At 40.2% G+C, this 22766-nt stretch overlaps 2 long non-coding RNA genes across 3 annotated transcripts in view; one reads left to right on the forward strand and one right to left on the reverse strand.

The window, feature by feature from the left end:
• The window catches only part of LOC133393754 (uncharacterized), a 122658-nt gene that overhangs the window by 34082 nt on the left and 65810 nt on the right, over positions 1 to 22766 (forward strand). The window lies entirely within an intron of this gene.
• On the reverse strand, positions 4278 to 5375 carry LOC133393705 (uncharacterized). 2 transcript variants are annotated; one of them, XR_009766335.1, is made up of 3 exons: positions 4695 to 5375; positions 4497 to 4587; positions 4278 to 4430 (listed from the first exon to the last, which is right to left on the reverse strand). It is a non-coding gene; the product is annotated as an uncharacterized LOC133393705 (long non-coding RNA). The 2 variants fall into 2 exon arrangements; XR_009766334.1 differs by having other exon boundaries at positions 4497 to 5375.

Genomic DNA, 22766 nt, shown 5'->3' on the forward strand with positions numbered 1-22766 from the left:
CAGCGCGCGCTGATTCCTAACCAAATAAGGGCATGCAACCAGAAGCAGAAAATCCATCAAAGGGACAAGTCGAAGATTTGTAAAAAAGTGTGAATATTTTAAATTAGTCGAAAAATATACTTTTTTTAAATCCACGCTGAACAACCGACTTGGTAACGCTTCCACACAAGTTATCCATCGGTGGATGAAAAACAAAAATATTTTCTTGCAATCTTTTGACAGGAGTGAAAATCGAGTTAAATCGTGTTTAAACATTAATTTTTGATTGCTCCGAAGTCCTATTCTAACGGTGGTATATTGTGCATTTCTTAAAACAAGAACCCGTATGTTACGAGATATTTTGATAAGTTACGATATTTTTATCCGACAAATATTCGTGATGTTTGAATGCAAAAATATTAACGTATCTTTTTTCTCATTTGTTTTTGCTGGAAATGAAAAAAATTCAAGAAACAAATATTTAGCTTACGAAAACGTGGTTATTACCATTCACAAATCAAAGGCTAGGACAACATTTTTCCTTCACTCTTTCTCCAGCTCACATCATTTTGCTCTTTATATCTTTTAAAATACGGGCCAAATAAATGACAAATGTTTTCTTCTTAAAGTGCTCTATCTATTATCAAAATAGATGTTTAACATGAGGAGCGTGTGGGGTATGTTTGAATCCTAATTCCACGCTTGAACTCTGGCAACAACTACCAACTCACACTAGAATAAGTGTCGAATTATGACTAACTGCCCGGGGGAATACCACGTCGGTTGCGAATTGGCGTGCTAACTTCTGTTCGTATTTGGCTACACTACTCGTAAACTTTGCTAATCGCTGTCACGGTACTTTGACCAGTGGTGGTTGTGGCATTACTTCACCCGAAAGGAGACCATAAAACTCTGCACAAAATGTTCCCGGGAAGTGAAAATGCGTTTGTATCGAATAAGAAAAGTTTTTTTTTCTATTTTTCCTAAGACATTCTGATTGGCTTTGCCGGAAACAAAAAAAAAGGCGCAACTAATCCTTAATTTGCCAGCTGATCTTGTAAGTATAAGCTGGTACTCTCGTCCTCGGTATCAAAAATGCGCATTGCTTCTGTTTGCCTCAACCGGGATGAAAGAGGCAAGATGAAACATTCACTTCCACGACTACCATCACTTCACTGTGCAACAGCGACCCGTACCCATGAGTGATGAGTTGCAGGCGTCCGTGTGCGCTTTGGACGGTAGTAAGCCCTGAACAAGCCCATTCCAATGCTTCGGCTAACACCAGGTTAGGCAGTTAGAAAACATCCCAAAAACCGACATTAACGTGATTCATGTTCGATCGCAATCAGGCTCCATCGACCTGAGTTTTGGGGGAACGAGACGCCAAAGCCAAAAGGCAACAGCCCTAGAAGCTTAACCATTTGGAGAGTACACCTTACCCCACCCCAGTCTGTAATGGATCGAAGACGATTTATAAAAATTATCCAGGTGCTTACAGACATCTGGCCGGGGATGTAATCCTATCATAAATTCCGTCCTCTTTTACGCAACATACGGCGCCTCTGTACTTGACTGAGGTACGCAAGGGAGCATTCTCTTGTACTGCTGAAACGACGATCTACGGGGAGATGGAATCAAACCTGAATGTGCTACACTTACTTAATTCTTCAGCACCTCTCGGAGAGTTATGTCGGGTAAAGCAATGGTCAGGTTAGAATTGTGGGGCAAAATGAGTCGAAACCAAAAAGAGCACAACAATAGTGTTAAAACAAGAGTGGATGGTGCGGAAAAAGAATGCCCCTGTCTGCATCATGAATCATGCCACTTCCAAGATCTACGCAACAGGGAAGCGAGAATACGACGACAGTAGGAAATTGTGGCGAAACCCGCATCGATTGGATCTCATAGACTTCCACTGTTTCATTCACTCCTAGACAGTAACCAACGTAAAAAAAGGAATGCAGGGAATAGCTCTCACATCCTCCCATCACTAAGACACTCTGGAGAGGAAATGAATTTAGTAATACAACAAACGACCTCTTTAAGCCGCTTCTTGACCTCATTGCTGAGCTTTTTCAGTTGTGTATGGACGGTGATTTACTTACCGGAGATCCCTCGAATACGGATGAAAAATGGGGTAATACATATTTATTACAACAAAGTTTGTTCGATAGTTCGCGAGACTCGACAAAAGCACTGACCGAGTTAATTGCAAAATGATAAATATATTTGCATCTACTTATAGATTAGATTTCTCAGGGTACAAATAATGAAAATTATGTGTCGATACACCCTTCGAAGCTATTGATTTTTAGTTAAAGTCAGTAAGTACAAGTTACTTATACTCGTCAAATATCAACTTCGCCACAGCTCATCCTGATACTCCAGTTTACTGTACTAAAAGCACCGCTCGCAGTTGAACGAAATGCGTCACACACAGCTCCGAGTTGTTCAACACATTAAAAGCGGCCTGTTTATAGCTTCGAGCATTTTCAAATTAATTTTAACTTCGCGATTTGATCGCGAGTGTTACCGTGCAGCCAGACGTAATGAGATAATTTCACGCCGTGAAGCATTAAAAAAAAGCTAAAATCAACATGGCTGAAACATTTCACGCCTAAATGTATGTACCCAGCTGTCATCTTGTATGGTGCGAAGAAATATTCATGTCCTGAATATGTCCTCATATCCTGAAAATATACGACTTAAAAAAGATTGGTTTTGTATGGATCTATCATCGAATATCATCGAATGTCATCAAATTTGGCTTTACGCTTCACGGCGCATCGCCATTTCACGGGGTGTCTAGTTGCACGGTTACCGTTTTTGTCATTCTGCTGTCACTCCTACAACCACCTGCTTTACGGCAAGCTAATTTTCAAACGATTGCAAAAACGTCAGCGCTTTACATGACACAAAAAATAATATAAAACAAAAGCCCGACCCGATTGCCCTTCCCTTAGGGGAAATAAATTGGAATAGGAAGTGGAAACGGATCCTTTCCAGCTATATGCGAAAGTGTAATTGAATCCATTCGTCTTTTAACACGTGTCCCGAATTAACACGCCTTCAGAGAAGTTTGAGAGATTAAAATAAAAAGAGAATGAGAAAGAAAGACAGAGTGAGAAAATAAGAGAGCGAGAGATAGAGGGAGAGAGAGGGAGCGAGAGAGAGAGAGAGAGAGAGAGAGAGAGAGAGAGAGAGAGAGAGAGAGAGAGAAAGGAGACAGTTCAAGAGAATGAGGATGGACATTGCTATCCAACCAAAACGAACTTCTTAACCTTTTGCGCGTAAGGCCCTAGAAGAGCTGGATGTAGTTGATAAAGGTTATTACACCTAGACTTTTGGGTTGAAGATAAAATTTTACAGAAAATGGTCACACCATACACGATCAGCGTTGCTTATCTCGAGTGGCCAAATTCCAAAGAAACCGTTGTCTCAAGATAGTTCCTACAAGAGGTGCCCAAATCAAATACGCACCAGGAACCATTGATTACTGTATCCACTGTACACTGTACACAGATCCACTGTACCTGTTGTGTCTCTAGCGGTGGACTGTAACTTGAGGGGGTGGGGTAGTAGGTTTTCTTTCACCATAAATCGGGAGCCCTCACGGACAAGACGATCCTTCTTCGTTGATGTCGCCTGCAAGACTAAAGTTCATTTATTATTACTTCAATGTGTGCGTGTCGCACTCCGAATTCTACTGTCACAAAAAATGTAAACCCAAGCGACAAACCCAATCCCTGACTGACATATGTCAGTTTGCCCAAGCAGCAAACGCAATGCGCAACTAGCACAACAGTACCTATACCTACATCCGGTTCTGATCATTTCAATTATTTATAATGGCTCTGGAAAAAATCAGCACATCAAAGAAAACACAAAAAGAAACAGGCAGATTCAACTATCTGCATCACAAATATGTGATCACTACAGTTGCGCCTTTTTGCGACATCTTTTTTCCCCCCTCCGAAACGAAATGTCCTTCTGTAAACTCTGTTTGTCACTGCACTGAGAAATATGCCGTCTCTGACTGAGGAAAACAGAAGTTTTGCCAAAGCAAACTATTCGTTATACCCGCTTGGCAAAATGTCGCGCGACATGCATGCTTGAAATCGATGCTTGTTAACATTTTACTTCAAGCATCGTGAGTGTCCCAGCGTGAGCGCTGAGCGCACCTCCCCTCATTCTCAATGCCCCGTTTTTGGTTAATCCTCGCTCCCACCCTTTCTTTCCTTCTCCTCAACGAACCCACCATTCCTGCGAGCGTAGGCCGACCAAAAAATTCCAGGAAATTCCTACAGTAAGTGTGCAGTTTTTTATTCACAGTACTGTTTGGCAAAATATCAATTCTTGATGGTGCGCGCTAGGCGAACAAAACGTTAGCTGCTGCACCACCGATGGTGCGTGCTGTTGGAAGGAAAAACATTTGCTGTTTGATGCGTTTGCTTGAGGAATGAAAGATAAATCGAGCATTAGAATGGTGAACAAAACTAGTACTATTTAAAACTTACCGATCACGAAGATATTTTAAATTAAACGGCGACTCTGTATGCCCGATCCATCTGCTTTGATCTGTTATCAAGAGCTTTGGTAATGAAATAGCTAGGTGTGATGGAAAATAATAGAAGAATAAACAAACATTGAAAGCAGTACGATTGTTAGAACACAAACATCATTTGGAAGATTCTTCTTCTTATGCATGCACTTACCCGTAGAGCATGTAACAAAACATACTGCATTTACGCCTGCGTTGACATCTTTCACGATTTACTTAACCACTTTTCTATTCACATTTAATAATTTTCGCATCTACCGGCACCAATCCTTCCCATATGAAATTTGCATTCGTTCTGGCGATGAGTTTAGAACGATCACAACACAGCGCGAGAGTGAAGAACACAAAGTAAATGGCACTATGTACAAGTGTTGATCGTATGGACAAAATAGAGTATAATGGTATTTATTTTACTTCAAATGAATTGATTTTATTCTGATTTACATTTCAAATATTGTTATCAGCCTAGTTGTGAACGTTTATAATTTTGATGAAGTGAAATCATCATTACCAGATAAATGAAACGACAATCCACGCATTTTGACCGTATCGAATTATGATCGTCTTTACACATAGTGTCATCTCTTGCGCATCAGGGTCTCACGCTCAGAGCAAAAATTCTCGCAACTTCGCAACGGTGGGAGCGTTCAGCTGTGGAGGGCTGGAGGAGTGCGAGTGTGTGTCTCATGCATACAGCGAAATTTTGGTCAACACCTCGATGGTGGGAGCGTTTTTCCATGGGATGGGGTAGTGGAGTGTGAGTGTGTCGCATGATTCCTTTAAAACTAAGGCCAGGGGTAGCGCGAGGCATCAAAATGAGTTACTCTTTGCCAAGCGGGTAGCATCATCCTTCCGTTTGCTGACCCAGTGCTGATTTTATGCTTCTTCGGCACCAGCGCCGACACGTGGCCCAAGCTTAAATATCAATCACTGAAAAGTCCTGTTGCTGCTGGTGTTGCTGCTGCTGTTTCTGTATAAAACTAGACCCGGAAGACGATTTAAAGAAAATAATGAAACGGAAATGACAGAATTCCATCTCGATTCTTGAAAAGACTGCCTGATTTTTTTTTGTATTTTTCGTATCACTCTTCCATTTCCAATAACAAGAGACAAACGTAAGCGAGTTAAAAAATGGAGCAATTGTGTGCTTCCGCTGTAGTTCCCTTCCCAACGCACCAAGCATCCACCACTGGTACCGATTTATTTATGCCTGCTTTTGGAAAGGGAAAACTGGTACGACAGTGTAGTAAAAATGTATTCGAAAAAGGGGCAGGCAAGCGAAAATGAAACATCGAGGTGAAATAAAAAGCATAACTTTTCTCGCATGATGAATGGGTGCGTTGTTCTACCCTTGCGTGGAATCGTGCGGATAGGCACTACAGGAAATGCTTCAACTTGAATTGCAGCGAAAAGGTTCGGCAAAACGGAGGCACCACATAAATAGGAAGTGTGGTTTTATCGATCGCTAAAGATTCCGTTCGCTGTATCACGTACAGAAACCGACGTCTATTGGGTCTATTGAAAAGATTCACAATGTGGAACTGTTTGTTTATGGGTTAGTTATATGAATAAAAATTGGCTTCAATGATCGTTGCAATAGATCAAAGCGTTGCGTAGCGCTGCAAGCGGCATGATTGGTTATTAACATATACTGTGTTCAGTTAATTTTTATGTCAATTATAAGGCCACTTGTTCGCCCAACACTTTATGAACAGTAAAAGATTAAACGACTGAACAATAAATCCACATTTAGTCTTCTTTTTAGTTAATTGAGCTTTTATGTAATTTTTCAATTGTTTGTTGGATTTTGAAATTTCGCAATAATCACGCAACCGGATATTCAGTCCAAGCTAAGGGAACGTTTAAAACCAACGAGGAGCGTGTTGCCAAGTCCCTCCAACCTATCACGGGATCGTCCAATTTTATATTGTCTAGAAACGAATTTAGTTTGATAATTACGCTTAAAACATTCAGTAACTTGCGCTTTGTAGAACTTGACCCTTCTTACATACATCTGTAAACAAACAAAAGCTAGAACAATCGTGATGTCGTTATCGTTTTGTTCCTCCTGAATAAAAAAAAAACACGATGACATTGATAGAAGATAAGTTTCGTCAAACATTGTCGCCAACAGCTTGTGGTTCGTCTAGAAGCAGTGGATTCTCCATCGGTGCATATCAGTTCGGATAAAGATTTAAATCAATTCTGCTATAAAACACGCTTGCTATTATTATTCTTATTATTCTGCCAAACGCGATACTAAATTTTTCCTCGAAAAACACGAGAAATAAGTTGATCAGCAATTACGTTTATATAAATCATTTTTCAAGATTTTTCAAATGATAATATTTTTTAAAGTTCTCTTTCATTCCTACATTAATTTATGTTAAAAAAAATGACAACTTAACTTAATAAACTAAATGTAATCAACCCACCCGTCAATTTGACGAGTGCCATAGAGATAGGAATACCACATATGTATCTGAAAACGTATGAAAGTTATAAAAATAAAACTTATGCTACAAACTCATAGTATATTATGATAAATTTATAAAAAGTAAAAATCAAGATTAAACAAAAGCTATTTTTAGTATTTGACTTCAATGTTCAAATTCCGTCAAATAGACGGGTTCCGTAAACCTAGTGTCAAAGTTCTTATGTCACTCGTACCTTTCCCGGATGAAACTCGAGAAGCGAGGTACCATTTTATAAACCTGTTTATCAACTTCCAGCGGCTTCTGCGTAGGAGCGTTGGGAAACGCTGGCAGTATCTTCCGCACCATGCGGTGATTAGCGGGTGACTGAATGAAATACCGCGAATGCGGTGATTTGCGGATGAAAAACCAGATCGGGGCACTAATTAAAATTTTACTCATGAAAATCGTGGCGCTTTTCATGTAAGTGTGTGCACATGTGTGAAGCACGGGTACTAAACAAAACCAAAACTGAGAACTTTCTACGGGGTCTTTCCTCCACCGTGTCCATCCAAGAGTGATGTGTGTGTGTGCGTGCCGTGGGAATTGAACAAGACCTCCTTCGCACACAAACAGCGCTCCTCTAGTTTTTTTCTTTCTTTTTCAACTTGCAATCCGGATCTGCAGCATTTATCTTAGAATTCATTTCATTTCATTTCATTTCATTTCATTTATTAATACAATATCCGCCATCAAGGCTAAATAAGGCAGACTTAAAACTAAATAAACCCTAACAAATAAACAAAATAATTCATGAAAAACTAAGCCTAACTAAACTAGTCTAGACCTAGCAAAAAAATTAAAGAAAAAAAAACAAAGGTAGAGCGTAGAGACTATCAAAACTAAATGAAACTTAGAAGAATAATTAAAGAGAATTAGAAGAAAAAATACGGTTACGGAAAGAGTTGAGAGAGGAGTCGAAATCAAAGAGATAGTAAAAGTGGTTAAACAACCTGAAACAGGATAGAATAGGATCATTGAAAGTATAGAGAGTATGACGTGTTTCAATTGACAGAGGATCACGAGGACGAAGGGAACGAGAGGGAACATACAACGAGATGGACGAGAGTAAATCAGGAGCATCAGTATCAGAAAGTAATAAGCCACCAATAAAACATGCCTGAGACACTTGGCGGCGGAAGCTTAAAGAGTGAAGATTGAATAACTGCAATCTCGTTTCATAGGGAGGTAGTGAGGCAGCACCGAACAAACGACGAAAATCAACCCTGGTAAAAAGGCGCTGAATGCTTTCAATTCTCGAACAGCCATCAATAGTAGGAGGATTCCAGATGATGCTAGCATATTCAAGAAGAGGCCTTACCAGAGCACAATAAAGGTTTCTTAAGAAGCTTTGATCTCTAAAAATAGAGGTAAAATGTAAAATAAACCCAAGAGTTCGATTAGCTTTTAGTAGAACCTCATCAAGCTGCAGTTTAAAGTTAAGACGACTGTCGAGTATAATACCAAGGTCACGGATGGACAAAACACGAGAGAGAGACGAGTTAGAGAGAGTATAGTTAAATGAAATAGGAGAAAGAGAGTGAGAGAAAGAAATAACAGAACATTTATCAGGGCACAAGCGAAGTAAGTTGGATGAACACCAATGAACAAATGCATTAAGGTAATGCTGAAGACTCATACAATCAGAAGAAGAGGACACAGGTAAAAAGATTTTGATATCATCCGCATAAAGGAGATGACCATCAGGAGGTAAAACATTACAGACATCATTGATGAACAAAGAAAACAGAAGTGGACTTAGCACACAACCCTGAGGGACACCTGACGTACAAAAAAACTCCTCAGATAAGTACGACCCGGTTTTAACCCTGCAAGATCGATTACTTAAGTATGAGGACAGCCAGCTAATAATGCCATCACCAAAACCAAGTTTAGATAGTTTAGCTAATAGTAAAGAGTGGGGCAAACTATCAAATGCAGCATGAAAGTCAGTGTATATTGCATCAAGTTGGGTACCTGCCTCAAAAGATCTGAAAATATTGGTAACAAAAGACATGAGATTAGTAGAAGCAGACCTACCAGGCATAAACCCATGCTGTTTAGGGCTAATAGCGGAACTACAACTATGAAGTATGGTTGGAAAGATACATAGCTCAAAAGTTTTGGCTGTGGCACATGTTTGAGTTATCCCACGATAATTAGAGACAATGCTACGGCATCCCTTTTTGTGTACCGGAAAAAGCCAACAGGATTTCCAAAGAGCAGGAAAGACCCCGAGAGAAAGTGAAAGGTTGAAAATTTTAGCAAGGTGTGGAGCAAGCACGTCCTTACAGTTTATTAAAACTGAGGCAGGAATGCCATCTGGACCAGGAGTAAAAGAACGTTTCAACCCAAATAACACCTGTACAACTGTTTCAGAGCTAACCGAAGTATCGGAGAGATTAATTAAGTTCTCTGGCGTGTAGAGTAGCCCACCCTCAATAAGGTTAGGGTCACTAACCGGTGGCTCAAACATTTGGGAAAAATGTGCAGAGAATAGCTCACAGATCTCAACAGGCGTAGAGGCAGTTCGAGAATCAAGTACCATTTCATTAGGTAACGTATTGCACCCTCTTCGAATCCTAACAAATTGCCAGAAGGATGCTGGATCAGAACGGAAACGCGATAGCAGTCTACTCGAATAGGCCTCAAAACAAGCCCTGTTGTATAGTCGATGCGCAGAGGCAGCGTACTTAAATAAACGAAAGTTGAAAGCAGATCGGTTCAGACGATACCTCCTAAGATATTTCATTCTATCCTTTTTCAGGTTGCGAAGAGTACGATTGGACCAGGGAGGATTAGGAGGGGAACGAAAAATAGGTGTACATGAAAGGAGTGCAGAGGTTAACAAAGCATTAAACGATTGGACAGCCTCGTCGACCGATGTACATTGATAAAAAAAAGACCAGTCGGCACGAGATAGAATAGAATTAAGTTTACGATAGTCTGTAAGACGAAAATTATAACGAACACTCAATGAATTAGGAGCAGAAGGCAATTCATTCCTAACCCTACTAGCCCTAAATAAAGAAGACGGTAACGCAATTTCCAGAGCAGGATGATGGGCATCCTGGGGCAGGAGCAGTGACGAAGCAGGATACACAGAAGAACAAGCAGCAGCAGCAGAGTTAGAGAGCACCAGGTCCAGATAATGATTTGAATGGTTATGCACCCCGTTCAGCTGATAGAGTTCATGCAAATTTAACACATCCAAAAAGCAGGAACTGGATGAATTCAAAGAGATATGAGGCACATAATGTCTCATAGGTAAAGATGAATCTGACCTTACTGCGGCTGCAGGCGACCACCCTAACGCCGGTTGATTGAAGTCGCCAAGAAGGATAAGATGATCATTCGGTTTCATATGCATGTATGCATCGCTGATGAAAGCAGAAAGGGATTCGAAATAGTTGCGGTCGCTGCTCAAATACGGTGGCACATAAACAATCCCCACATAAAGACGAAACTTAGGAAAAGAAACACGAATACATAAAGCTTCAAGCGTGGGTTGATTCATGTTAAGTGCCACAGACGGATAACGACTGGAACATGCAAGCAGCACACCACCCCCACGCGATCGTTCATTGTTTAACCTGCTGCGATCGTAACGGTATATATTGTAAGAATCACTATCCAGGACCATATTGGATGGAATCGATTCATTTAACCATGTTTCAGTAAGGGCAAGCATTTCAAACCCTGATTCATTCGCAGAAAGGCGCAATTCATTATATTTGGTGCGAAGGCCTCGAACATTTTGGTAATAGATCACGAAGGGGTCTATTAATTGTGAGCTATCCGTTTGGCAAACGGGCTGATCTGTGGTGAGCGATTCGTGTTGCTGAGATTGTTCTGTGATTGAAGCCCCACCCCCGGTGATAACTGAGGGGGTGTGGGAGGAAACTCCGGTTGGATAGCCTCTAGGATCTCGGTCATCTGGGATAGTGATTGATTCCCGCGCTGTGGGGATGGCGATCGATGATCCAAAAAATGATCCGGATGAGCGGTGCTTTTTGGCGCAGCAGAAGAGCAATTTGCACTGCTTGAACGATGCGAAGTAAGCGCAGAAGGGTCAAATCGGGCCCTTTCATGTATACGTTGCTTTGGTAGGCCACGATCAACAAACTCACGAACAGTAAGTGAAACTGGCCAAATAGTAGATTGAAGCGCCAGATCCTTGAGTGATTTGGGAATACTCACTTTAAACGATATAAAGGACATCAAATCAAGGTTTGCGCCCTTTTTCGTGAGACGGTAAACATCTATGTTGTCGGTTGGCAGCACAGCTTTAAGCCACACACGCATATCATCAGCGGAGACATGCGATTTGATGTTCGTGAAGTATAACCATACTTTTTCTGCTATGCCAGTGTTCGTGGTATCATGGTTCAAAACAGGATCAGAAGATGATTTTGTATTTGTTCGGCAGTGCCCAGCACTAATATCACTAGTCACCTTAGTACGATGAGTGTAGTGGTTGCAGCTATCAGAAGCTTCCACAGTGTTGGTATCGTTCGCTGCTTGTTGGATATCTGCAGTGAGCTCCATTGAGTTGGTAAATGTACGGCGAGTGGATGCTGTTTTAGTCGTTCTGGTATTAGTGGCGTTGAGTGACGATGCATTAGAATTCGCTCCAAATTGGTTCGTGCGAATGGTTTTTTAGGGATAAATCGGTAATTTTAACTTTTTTCACGTTTTTGGCCCCTTGCAGAAGGAAGCTACAGGAAGCTTCCTGCCGTTGAGGGACGGAGAATGGGAAGTTCATTTACGTAGGATTGGTTATTCTGTTTATGATAATTTGCTCTTCCCTTACGGTGTATTGCGTTCTGCGCATTTATCGAAGCTCAATAATATCCAGAACTGCTCGGGAGGACAAGAATCCCAAAATATGTTACCAGGCATAGTTCGGAAACGGAAGAGCGAACAAGCGAAGGTTTCAAATTAAACTATCGTTTCGAAACGTCAGCAAGGATAAACAAGTAATTGCCCGTCGCAGGTAATTGACAGAAAAACGCCTACCAATCTGGCAAGACCGTTTGTTAGTAGACATTGACGACGTTGTACACCACCCAGCCCAACAGTATGATAACGATATGGAGATGTTATTTAAAATTTCAACCAGAAATGTTTCTCACACACTGGCACTGGAAAAGTGCTTCAATAAGCCGACCCTGCATGTCACACAATATAGCTAATTTCCGTAATCTTTTATTATAATTATTATTCAGTGGTAAAAATTTGATCTCATCACATGGTTTGGCTGACTCGGAGGCGATGTCTCTATGTGCCATTACTAGGACCAGACCACACGAAGCACGACGTTACACAGCAGGTTAGGCGTAAAACTTTGAGGTTTGCGTTACCTGACACTGGATTCAACTGACGGCTGTCATTGAAATTCTCAAATTTCACCAAACCTCATTTGTAAACGGGGTATGTGAAAAGAGAAGTTCACACTCTGTACACCATTTCAGCAAGCGTCATTATCCAATATGTAATTTAAATGCAGCAGGTGTAAAATTCAAATTATCGGTCCCGATGACGAAAACGATCGTAATCGGTAAAATTGAAGGTACAGCATTAATTATGCAACACTGGAATTCGATCGGGATGGCTGAGGACAAAGATGATGCCGCGGGGAGCAGGTTCAGAACCTGTCACATGCACTGCGAGGGCTTCAGTATCCGTTGAGACACGAAAAATGAACCTCGCTATGTATATTGTACCTTTTTTATTACTCAATCGATGTCTTAGTGCGAGCATGTGTGAGTTTGTGTTATCAATAATGGCCATGGCGAACACTGCGTTAGGGGTGTAAAGTATGAGTTACGAGGGCTTTGCCAATCAACGCGTTTTGAATATCATTTGCATATTGATCGACTTGCGGTCCGTCGTGTAATCCTACCGGCGAGGTGGATATTCCAAGCACTGATAGCGAGAAATGAGATGATAACGAGGTCCTGGGGACTCCGAGGGAGAGAATACTTTGTTCCAGAAGTCTGCAACTGCAATGAAACCGAGAGCGGCTCTGTCGAGAACATATAGTGAATCAAGCATTAGTTAAATCTTATTGTTTCTCAAAGATGTTCTGGACTTGTAAAAGGCCCTGCTGTCCGTTGAAAACCTAAATAAAATAAGTGCATTCGAACATAAACCTCAGAATCGCTCATTTCTTAATAGTCGAAGGCACTCTCCAGTCGACGAAGAAAAAAATATATCCGACTCGGTGTAAAGCACCGGCGTTGGGTGCTGCGACGGAGCAACACATTCGCCAGCAGAATTAGCTTCTTTGCCGGAACAGCTTCTCCAAATAATGAATTCTAGCATTCAGATCATTTCTAGAAAAATAAACACTATACAAGCGGTGTGTATGTACATGTTTCCTTTCAATGTTACTAAGAATTGATGCAATAAGCTTCACTACTTACTTTACATTGAGTTTCTTCGATTCCAGCCCCGCCAGCTGGGCTAAAATATAACCATTTTCGGCTTGGCACAACGGCAAACAGAAGCTTACGTATGGATAATGGACGGAGGCTCTAATTTATCCAGAATTTGGCTAGTTGTGCGGCGGTTGGAACTAAGTACTAATGTGCGCCACATCCATTAGTAAAAACGTAGGAGCTAGTGCGCTGCGCCGAATAAAAGTCCCATTACACATCAAACAAAACCTCGACCGTTTCTGGTATTTTCAAGACGCCTGAGAACCCCGTTTGTATGCTCCGCTGGATCTTGTCCATACGAAAGTGTTTGGAAATCTACGAAAAACTGGTACTGACCGAACAAACAGAGGAAGCAGGAAAAACAGATATACTAACTCGTGCCAAAATCAACTCGCTTGATGTTGTTGCCTTTTTGTACCAACAGACAATGGATGCGAGAAGATGCCAAGACAATGATGGCATAACAAACGAAACGCCCCTACACGAGCAAAAGATGAGAAGCCTTTTTGTTGCTTCGGGTGAAAATTAGAATCCAGAATCCAGAAATGACACCGTGAAAGGTGATGGGACAAACAGGGCGTGGGAAAAACAAACAAGCACACCCACACATACACAACATGGCAACAAAAGAGAGCACAATATTACGCCTTGGATGTGCTTTCGCACCGAAAAGATGTGTACGGAGAAAAGGAAATGTTTCATTGTTTGTGTCCTGTAAGCGTGGGAAGTGACGTTCGTTTTGTATCCTTAGATTTTACTCATATTACTTGCTATTTTCAGCCTATTCTGGGTTTGGTTACAAGTATCTTTACTCTTGGAAAAAATAGGCTCGACAAAAGAATTGAATAGACATCCAAAGATGGAGAAACTTACACTAGCAAATCCATTTTTAAAATAATGGTCTATATGCTGTATGAGGGTGGACAAATTGTCCAACCCTATGTGGTGAAGACAAATCGGCAGAAATCAGGCGCCTGGCGGGAACAGCACGATGGAAATGTCAAATATCATCTCTCGAGGGTGTCAAGGGGCATCCTCTCTGATTGTCTTTTGAGCTTGACTCATGCAAACCCAATGGAGGGCGAAATAGTCCTCAGGATAGCGGCTATAAAAGGGATATCTTAAGAACAACCACATAAGCTTAACCAGCACACACACGCACCAAAGAAGGAGGTAGGAAGAACCATGCCCGTCGTCATGGACTTTTCTGTTCGCATTTAATCAAAAGGAACGCAACGGACCTTACGGGCAAAGTGGTGTTGTCTTTTGTTTCGCCCTTCAGTGCAGTTCAACATATGGGTGATTTGTGTTCTCTTGCTCTTGCAACGCTTGTTGGTAGAAAAGGCACGCACGTTCAGGCACGCATAGTGTCTTTTTGCTGTCGCCTTCCCCACGCAAGTCCGGTTTCAGTGCATTTTATTTCCGAAACGAGACAATTATATTTATCAGAAGACAAATCATACGATCAAATACATCCTAATAGGTTATTTGTTTTTTACCTGTTTTGCTATGGTGAACGAAGGCGTTCGCTTGGTGTAACTATGCAACGATCGAGAGTCTCGGGCGAGGGTTCAGTTTCTAAAAAGCTTGCTAAATCCATCGTCTGTGATGCTGTGAGCAGGAATGTAAATCATAGAAGAGACAAGCCTTATTGCAAGCATTTTCAGGAGTCGCAAGGAAAATGAATACCGGATCGAGTTAGGTAACCGATGTGGCATCCCTAGTACCTGGACATACGAGAACGATTTATGATATATACATCTGTACATGGTATCCCACAAGGTGCAAGTTTTAGCCCATAGATTTTTTTTTGCACATTGCAAAACGTGGGAAACTATTTAAGAGTTGCGTCTTTCCAGTTCGTCCCATAACTTAAGTTCTTCTCAAAGCTTGAGCTTAAGATATGTATGATTTTCATTGCATTTTGTATTTCAACTCAAATGCATTTACTTGTTTAAATTCTAACATTATCTTAAAATTCCTCCCAATGTTTTTGAAATTTTAAATTCATTACTCACCTTCTTTTGATGTGTTTCAATAGCTTTGTGTGCCCTTTACGCCGCAGACTCAGTGTAATCCATACAAGTCCACATACATTGAGCGCTTTGTCCTAATGGAATTCATTTCCAATACTGTCTTCGCTAAAATCGCATTTATTTCGGGCTACAGAAGCACAACTTGATGAAAACCTCTATTATTATCCGGACGAAATTAATAATCGGTACATTATATATTTCCTGCAAAAAGAGATGTTCTTTATGTACTTTTAAAGCCTCTTGCCTCATTTCCTCCTCTTTTCAACACTGATTCTAAAGTGTCATTAGATCCATCCAACATTCGAAACATCCTTTTCAAATTATTCCTATCATGTGCCGTAAGTAGTATGGACCTTGAAGCAAAAGACAAACTAGTACCTTTGAGACAGACAGACAATATATAATGACAATGACAATCAACCGGCTAACTTTTTGGGATTTTAGAATGTTTTGAATCTTTTTGTTCAAGAAGTTGTCTGGGGAAACGGTGCGAACCCATTCAACTATTTTCTGAACTCTCGAGGAATTAATTGATGACGCAGATGGGGAAGTAAACTTTTCAATTTAATGATAATATCCGTATGAGCGAATATTCAGACCCTAACGTAACAACACATACAACCACGCATGACCATTTTCCCTATTGGATGTACAGGCAAAGGCATTCCATCGACCGCTTATTGTTGCAAAGCTGGAAAACAACTGCAATTTCCCACGGTTTGTCTGTCGTGAGCCGCTCACACATAATACAAACTATTTGCTTTGTGTTGTATTTTATTTGTGTGTTATCAATTTGAACGGCCATCGAAAGCATTTAGCAACGCTCATCACCTGGATATTGGATCAGCTTTTTTGTCGCGAATGTGTGCGCAAGGGGAAATATAAAATTGATGTTCAATAGGATTGATTTATTTCAATGACAATCAACGCTATTCATTCGTAGAAACGTCGAAAAATATAGAATAAGTGCGTGGTAATCAGAAAAGAGGAAAAACAGCAAGGGTTGAATAACGATTCCTCTAATTCAACATTGCACTCATGGTACATACTGTCTGTAGACGACATAAGCAAAAAGAAATAACAACTGAATGTTGATTTCTAGTTTTGCGTCCCGTGTCGCGAGTGCATTCAATAACAGTGTTTATTTGTGTTCGTTTTCTCATCATTCAATCGATTTTACTGTTGATAGCTATTCTATAAAACAAAATACACGACATTCTAAAACAATATGGAACGTTCCGATACCGACTTGGAGTTTTAAATATTGGTGAAATGTTTATTGTGCTTGTGAGTTGCGTCTGAAAACAAGGGTACGGAACCCTAAGCTGTGTTTGAATTTTGTTGATGTTTTGTTTTAAGATGTTCTTTTCAAATTCAATCAGTGGCTCTGGAAAGTGTGTGCTTGTCCAATTATGTGCTTTTCCGAAGGTGGGTGTTGGTGCTTAGTTTATGTGACTACGCAAGGTGTTCCAATGAGATGTTCATGATAAGAGTTGCTTGATAAGAAAGTGAAATTTTGCGTTATCGATTTGTTTACAATGTACCTTATAGTGCAGTCAATGGATGGTGCGTGTGAGAAATGTGTAAGAGTGAAAAAAATAGATTGATAGATAGATAAAAACAAATTAGCCTCTAAATGTCAACCTACTTTGTTTTCATTAAAGGTATTTCTAATTGAATTGATCGAAGTAAAAAGTATAAACACCAGTAAAATGTTGTTTTTCCCGATGATCAAAACAAAACAAATAAAACGTGAACACAACATGTAACCAATCAAAATTATATTTTAATTTGTTATTTTCATCGCTTCTTATTTTGTTTATATTCAAATCACGGAAGTTATTAGAGACCAAGTGGTGAAATACAAATCAATTTGACAAACCGCCTCTTAACGTGCGGGTTCTCGATCCAGCAAGAGTTGTTATGTCAAAACCCATACATCTTTAAAATTGGTATAACATAAACTAATGTGTTTTTGATACATAAAATAAAACAAACGGTAAATTCGGATGAGGATAATCATTTGGTAATGAATTTTAAAATTTAATTTCAATGAAAAGTGAACGTAGATTTCATAATTTCGTTTTAATTCTGGGGAAAGTGACAAGCGAGTTCTCCAATGGCTAGCTGTCAGCAGGGCGTCACTCCATTCCACTACCTGATCTCTTATAACATCCTTGATTCAAATATACTTCCCAGGGGGCCATGACTGTCATACCTGATGACCATGAAAAAATGTGAACAAAAAGTTTTTGGCCCCCAGGGAAACATAAAAAAAAAGCTCTGAATCTCAAATCGTTGAAAGAGCCAGCTTTTTGGTAAATGTTGACCAAATTTATCTTTAACTGCTTCCGATTATTCAGCTCTGGATCACGGTATGATATTGGTTGGTATCGAATAAAATGTTGAGCTTGCCAATGATTCATCAAATTTGTTTGCAGTCAGTGCAGTGAATCAATTTAAAAGAAGTGGAAGTTGAATTGACTTATGAAACAAGACGCACGGTGTTACTTTCGAGGTTTATGTTATCACAAAGAAATGGGCTTCGCACGACCTTGGTTTTAAAACAAACCTGTTGAAACGTTATCAACAGAATTCTTTCGTTCACCCGAATGTACAATAAATATGAAATACACAAGCGTTTTTTAAGCAACGTTAGTTTATTGTAGCTAAAAAATCAGTCGCTTGGTTCGGGGATCGGTGAAAGAATGGGTAAAGATCGTAACCTTTGCCACGTTTGGGAATTTTCGTGCTATCGGGACTGCTCGGCCCGATCGTTATCAGCACGACTCCACTTCGATAGTGTCCTTTATCGGGATTGACAGAAAACACCACTGTACCATCGAATTGACCGTTAATATTTATTTTAATATTTAACAACACCCAAGAAGAAAAAATCATTTTCATAATTATACCAAATCACAATAAAAAAAAAAAGTTAAGCTGCACAGTATTCATCTGCTCTTTTACTTTATACAATATTATTCTCCCTAAATTTTCGAAACGCTCAACTTGACGTTTTCTAGCCATGGCCAAAAATTATTGTGTTAGAAAGCAGTGACTACCGATTTTTTTTACGCGTGAAAAATGGAATGATATTTGAAACCCGGCGCAAAAGTTAAAACAACGTTATCGTACAGCATTTCTAAAATTCACATACCAAAATCAAGAAACTCAATGGAGTGTGTAAGGTGCTGCGAATTCAATTACAGGTTACCTGCGTGTGCGTGTTATGCAAAATCAAGCGAAAGTTCGTAACTTTAACTCGATTGGATATATTTTTGTTGGAAAGCCTGTAGATGGCGGGACCGCATTCCATGGAGGCTTTAAAATACAAATTTTATGTCAAGCGAAAAACTATTTGTTGTGGCCGGAAATGTTTCTTTCGTTCATTCTTTTATTATATCAGATTATTAATACTTATTGACCCTTTCAAACGAAATTACATTCTAAGTCTTAACCTATTTTGTAACAGCTCTTTAGTGTAAAGGGACTTTTTCTTTTTCTTCATTGGCACAACAACTGTTGTCGTTCAAGACCTGCCTGTACCCGTTTGTGGGCTTGGCTTTTTGTGACTTATTGATTTCCCTCCATAGCAGGATAGTCAGTCCTACGTATGGAGGCACAGTCCATTTGGGGCTTGAACCCATGACGCGCATGTTGTTAAGTCGTACGAGTTGACGACTGTACTACCAGACCGGCCCAAAAGTAAAGGAACTAGAAAATGCAAAAATGTTAACATTATGCTGTTGTGTATCTCCATCATTTACTCTATAAGTTTCATATTGCTAGCAAACTATTTGCACTAGTCATTTCAGCACTAGTTTCCAGATCCGCTTTCGTTTTAGTAAAGATGTGGAAGATGTGGATGTTGTAGCTAATATCACCAAAAATAAGTAGCATTAAATACAACCCATCACTCTTAATCTGGATCCACCAACAGTAACCCTCGTTCTAAAGAACCTGTGGTTGTCGTTACGCGTGACTTGCTTGTCGCGAATAGCACCTCGAAATTTGCAATACGCTCCCCAGAATCGAGGGCCGATAATTTATGAAAAGCAAGCCCCCTACCGGCACATCCAGTGAAAAGTGTTTTTTGAACAGATTAGCCTAAGATTTTTGCCGTCTTCCAAAGTTCATTTTTTGGTCTTGTGGGACAAATTATACAAATTCAAACACTACCCCCACCATCATCACGACGTCCCACGTCTATGGAAGTGTAGCAGATTTTTTTTAAAGCAAAAATCCTTCCAGCACCAGATCCCTACCCATTAGTCATCTAACGCAGATCACGTGCTTTTCCGATCAGCTTCGGGGCGTCTTGAAACTGGTCGTATAGTGATAAATTGCTCACACAACCAAGAAAAAACCATTCCCACTCAATCTCTTGTGGCACCTTGCTGACTTGATGATACGTTTGTGTACGTGTGTAAATATGTGTGTGAGTTTACCTATTCCCCTGAGTATTTTGTTTTTTAAATAATTTATTTATTTATTGAATGGATTTTGAATAGAAAAATGATAGGTGAAATGAAACCTCATCTAAGTGGGATACAATATTTACGAAAAATGGTATAAAATTGCTTCCAGATGCGAGGTCCCATAGCGAAGGTCACTGCTACGAGAAGTTGCTTCTGAGCATATATAATCACAGTACTGCACAGCTAAGGTAAGCCAGGAACATCACCTTGAAATTGTTGAGTTCAGCGCAGTTCAGGTTTCCGCCCTGCGCTAAAGAAACAATCCTATTTTGGTCGTTCTTTGCTTTGTTTCCGTTTAACATAAAAGACAAAAAAATCGGCTTATCGGAAAGAATTTAAGCCTACAGCACACCAGCACAAAAAATGGCATTAAAAGAGACACTGTTACAAATTGCAAAAAAATTTGAAAAGCAATCAGTCATGTCTGTTCTCGCCTTGAGGAACGGTCATATCCCCCTTAACCACAGTGGTGTATCCGGTTGAGCTTATTGTCTTTCAGTCAGAAGCCGGCCACAAAACATTATTTTCCCAAGGGCACCTAAAATCCGGATATCATGTTAGCAGGAAGGGCACTTTTCGAAAGCACCACTCGCCGAAGAATGTCTTGTCCAGGGCGACGATGCTAGGCGTGTTCCGTAGTCATAACCCAAACAAACAATAAACATATCCCACAAACACCGGTAACGACCGAAAACGGAAAGAACTCCTGACTCAGACCGTATCCCGTAACCTGGGATGAAATTTAGGAAAATCCTGTTGAGAACACCGACTGTACAACAGAAGCTGATTTTCACGCGCGCGCCCTCTTGTCGCGGGTTCATACCTCCAGCTAAACGAAACAGGTCACATCGTGTTATTTCCAGCGTTCTCCGAGCCTTTTTTTAACCGACGCTCACGATTTTAACCGAAGAGGATAAAATCGGTGACTAAGTTGCCGAAAATATTTTCAAATTTGATTTTGAAACATAATTCGTTACTACAAATAGCATGTATTTAACACTAAACAATTTAGTACAATTGTTCCTGTGGAAGCGTTACCAAGTCGGTTGTAGAGCGTGGATTTAAAAAAGTATATTTTTCGACTAATTTAAATGTTCACACTTTTTTACAAATCTTCGACTTGTCCCTTTGGTGGATTTTCTGCTTCTGGTTGCAAGCCCTTATTTGGTCAAGATTTCTCGCGCGCTCTGCCGAATCCCGATCCTCGATCGTTGACCTGGCGCGCGAACCCTGACCGCTCCGAACATTTCTTTTATCTCTCTCTCTCTCTAGCTCTGTTCGGTGTTTTATGGCACCGTCGATCAGCTTATCGTTTTAATCGATAAGCGCACCTGCCTTTATAATTATCTCGCACTTGTTATTGCTCTTATGTCAACATACAGACGTGTCAACAGTTCCTTTGATCATTTGATTCCTGTATCCATAAATAAGGCGCCAAATTCTGAAGCTACCCTTTCGGGAATGCTTATTTCAGTACTTATGTACTAGTCGGTGTGTTGGAATTCTCTTTCCTTTTTTCGCTAGATAAATTGGAGGTTTTGTGACAGTTTTGATTATCATTCCACATCTACCTAGTTTGGCCGCAATTCGTACAAAAACATACAATTTGTTAGCTTCAAAGTAGGTTTTGATTGAAAGAACAAAACCAAAACCAGCACACCGTGACGCGTCTTTGATGCTGCGGTAGGTGTTAAAGAGAGATTCGTTTTCTATTTTGTGGTTTTCTTATTTGGCACAAACAGGTAGTGTGGGGCAAATGGGGGTCAACAAAAAGCCTTCGCGTTCAAAACACAACAACGTCAGCAAGTTTGTGTTAGATTTGATTCTGCAAGTGAGTGAGTGAGTTAGCGAAGGAGGATTGGGTGGATTTTGCATTTGGAATTCTCTCACCAGGACATTATTAGGGATGTGGAACACATGCCAGAAATACGGCATTCGTGAAAACACGCATTTCGGAACATTATTCAACCTGATATTGCTCTAATTTATTTATGTTGTTTCGTTTTATTTTTCTCTTTTTCTGATTTCCTGACGGGGCTGTTTCTAATACACGATTGTCGTTTTATTGATTTGGCAAACATTTTGCAAAAGCCTGGAATGCCACCGCTGTCAGGCGTGTCAGTTGCTACAAACGATGGCACGTTGGAGCACACACAAACACACAAAAGCTGTCAGACCATTAACATTTAGATGAGGTGAAAAATTATTGGGAAACAACCTACCACTGACGAGCACTTTCTGTTGAGGTAAATGCAGCTTCTGATTTGACCTTTAAACACAATTCGAAAAAGATGTCACTTGAATTTCAATTAAATTTATAATGGGCAAACAAACAACAACACGAAAACACTTAAGAAGCCATTGAAGTTAAAGATTTTTTGCAACTGGTTTCGGCATAAAAATAGCGAACCGGTTGACAACAGTAAAATCGTATGGCTTCAGATGCGTGTCAGCTTCTACCAAAATAGACTATGTTTTACTAAGGAATAATTTATCTGAAAAGCTACGTTCCCGGAACAAAGTGTCACATAAAATTATTTTCTTATCTTGTTAATTTTTCTTCTTCTTCTTTGGCTCAACAACCGTTGTCGGTCAAGGCCTGCCTTTACCTCTTATGGGTTTGGCTTTCAGTGACTAATTGATTTCCTTCCATAGCAGGATAGTCAATCCTACGTATGGCGGCACGGTCTATTTGGGGCTTGAACCCATGACGGGCATGTTGTTAAGTCGTACGAGTTGACGACTGTACTACGAGACCAGCTTATCTTGTCAATACCATTATTTAAATGCTT

This window comes from Anopheles gambiae, chromosome 3 (assembly GCF_943734735.2).
Source record: "Anopheles gambiae chromosome 3, idAnoGambNW_F1_1, whole genome shotgun sequence".
NCBI classification, from domain to species: domain Eukaryota; kingdom Metazoa; phylum Arthropoda; class Insecta; order Diptera; family Culicidae; genus Anopheles; species Anopheles gambiae.